The following is a 2,985-nucleotide window of genomic DNA, read 5'->3' as shown; positions in this document are numbered from 1 at the left end:
TTGTTACAGCCACTGTGTCAATCCACCCCATCGAGGGTCTTCCTCTTGCTGGTGGACCCTCACCTCAAGCGTGATGCCTTTACCGGGGAGGCTCTCTCCTGGGCACATGTCCAAGGTACATGAGATGAGGTCTCATCCTCCACACTAAGGAGCGGTGCTTCCTCCGAGACAGAGCTGTTCGTCCTTCCGGCAGCCTGTCACACTGGCCAGCAGCCTTAGCCAGCACTGTCAGAGGACAGCCACAAACAGCCCTCAGAGCAGTTCTTCTCTGGACCACAGCACATGAGGGGTTGCACGAGTCACAGCTCCAAGGCCGCTAAACAAAGCAGCCCCAGACTGCTCGGCACGGGAGGGGGACGTGCTACACTCTACAGCTTATCCTCATGAGGAGTTTGCTGTGATTCAACGCTGGGCACAGAACCATTTGTTCCACTTCGGAACAAACATCACATTCTGTCCAAATCGGTTGGCACTTCTGCTCTGGAGAGCCTGGATTTGATCCTGTGTGAAGTTTGGAGGGAAAATGAAGGATACAGAGAAGGATTTGAGGCTAGCACTTGAACATGGTCTCTTCCATCTCTCTCAGCTGGCTGTTCCTCTCTTGTTGGTGGACTGCCCTGAGTCCGGCCCTCCCAGCACTTTGGCCTCTGGTATCCCACTTCCATCCCGGCTCATAGCTCACCGAGTGGCCTTGGCCGCCACAGCCGCAGCCCCTAGCTGGGTTTTGTCCCACAGTGAATTTAATGAAACCCATCTAGCTAAGTTGGAACCTTTCCCCCGCATCATGTATCTCCAGGAGCTGCGGCTGATGTGTGCAAGAAGCAGAAATGAGAAGTTTTAAAGAGTCCTAGAATTAAATAAGGTAAAGGCACAAACTTATGTGCAGACTGCAGTGAATTTTTTTTTCAATTAGCAATAATCACGCCTCAGGTAAACCTCATTGGCTATGATATTGCCACTGCGCAAAGCTTCAGTGAATTTTTTTATTGCCTTAATTCATTTTTATTTGTTTTCCTTTTATTATTTAATTTAAAAAATCATTTTATTGGAAGCTCATACAACTCATCACAATCCATACATACATCAATTGTTTTTTTTAATCATTTTATTGGAGGCTCATACAACTCTTATTACAATCCATACATATATCAATTGTGTAAAGCACATTTGTACATTTATTTCCCTCATCATTCTCAAAACATTTCCTCTCCACTTAAGCCCCTGGCATCAGCTCCTCATTTTTCCCCTCCCTCATCGCTCCCCCCTCCCTCATGAACCCTTGATAATTTATAAATTATTATTTTGTCATATCTTATACTGTCCGACATCTCCCTTCACCCACTTTTCTGTTGTCCATCCTCCAGGGAGGAGGTTATATGTAGATCCTTGTAATCGATTCCCCCTCTCTACCCCACCTTCCCTCTACCCTCCTGGTGTCGCCACTCTCACCTCAGTGAATTTGTTTACACCTATGCATCTATGTAAACACTAGCCAGATCAAGATTGGGACATTTCCATCTTCCCAGAAGGTTTTCCTCACACCCTTCCTAGCTCCATAGCTCCCAGCACACTGCCCTCGCCTCCCGCGCAGTCAGCCCTGCTCAGAATTCAATCACACGAGCAGGTGGTGCCACGCTGCATATGGCTTCTTGGGCTGGGCATCATGTTTTTCAGGCTCGTCTCTGGAGTTCCACACATTGAACTGTTCTTGGACCATCGCTGCATCCCTCACTCTCACTGCCCTTGAGACAAGGCTGGTTCACAGTGACCCTCTAGGACGGGGTCGAGCTGCCCCTGTGAGTTTCTCTTTATGAGAGTAGAGAGCCCGGTCTTTCTTCCCAGAGGCAACTGGTGGTTTTGAACTGCTTACCTTGCAATTACCAGCCCAAGGCGTAACCACTGCTGCGCCCTGCGGTCTGCATGGTATTCCATTGTGTAACTCACTTGTCTGTTCCCCTGTTGCTGGTTCTGTGCAACTGTTCACTATTAGAAGCAAAGCTGCTACGAAGATGGTTGCGCCCACGTTAGGGTTAGCTGTCTGCCCAGGGATTGGGGTGACTTGGTCATCAGGGAGGTGTGCTGGTTTTGTTCTCCTGCACGCCGGGTCGCCGTGAGTCAGAACCAGCTCCGTGGCACCTCACAGCAAGCACGACAGGAGAGGTGGACGTTCAGCTTCGGGTGGTACAGTCACAGGCGACATGGTCGTATCATCTACACTCCTCCCAACCGGGAGGTTTCCACGAGCATTTCTGGGGCTGCAAAGGAAGTCAGCAGTTGTCTTAACCGTGGCCACGCTCCTGGCAGCATGGTGTGTGCAAGGGCCTGTCAGATACGGAAGCAGCAGTGCGTGCAGCTGAAGCATAAAAGGGAACTAGTAAGGACGGAGGGCCGAGTGGGCGCTTGTCACTCTCCTCCTTCTCGCTTCCAGTCACAACAGGAAAGAAACCCTGAAGACTCTTTTATAAGCAGCGTCCTAGCACAGGCATTAGAAGGGGTCTGGTGGCATAGTGGTTACACGTTGGGCTGCGATCCGCGTGGTTAGCTGTTCAACACCACCGGCAGCTACGTGAGAGAAAGGCTGGGCTTTTTACTCCCATAAGCATTACAGTCTGGGAGACTCACAGGGCGTCGCTGTGAGTCAGCGTTGATGTGATGGCAACAAGCACAGACGTTACGTCATTTATAGGAAGAAAGGATTTGGTTGCAAGGGAGATGTTAAAAATATATTTTCAATAACTTATTGAACAGCCGTGCAATGAATTAAACTGTGCTCCCCCGGTATGGGTTGTGGTGCAGTAGTTATGCACTGCCCGCCGCTCAAAGGCAGAGAGATGAGGCTTCCTACTCCTGTAAAGAGTTACAAGTCCACAGGGCAGTCGCCATGGGTTAAAACGGACTTGAAGGCAGTGAGGGTTTTGTGCTTTCTTTTAACACGTGTTGGTCGGGAAAAGATGAAGCTTTCCAGCCCCATAAAAATTTAGAGTC

At 49.6% G+C, this 2,985-nt stretch overlaps 1 non-coding gene across 1 annotated transcript; it reads right to left on the bottom strand.

Annotated features, from left to right (window-relative positions):
* Positions 1-835: 835 nt before the first annotated feature.
* LOC115873465 lies at positions 836-970 on the bottom strand. Its single transcript, XR_004048453.1, has one exon. It is a non-coding gene; the product is annotated as a U4 spliceosomal RNA (small nuclear RNA).
* Between the last annotated feature and the right edge of the window lie 2,015 nt (positions 971-2,985).

The sequence above is a fragment of the Echinops telfairi genome, unplaced genomic scaffold (assembly GCF_000313985.2).
Source record: "Echinops telfairi isolate 266 unplaced genomic scaffold, ASM31398v2 ScPeMD7_7468;HRSCAF=8506_0, whole genome shotgun sequence".
NCBI classification, from domain to species: Eukaryota; Metazoa; Chordata; class Mammalia; order Afrosoricida; family Tenrecidae; genus Echinops; species Echinops telfairi.
Note: the sequence above shows the minus strand (reverse complement) of the source record. Positions and strands in the feature narration are given on the sequence as shown.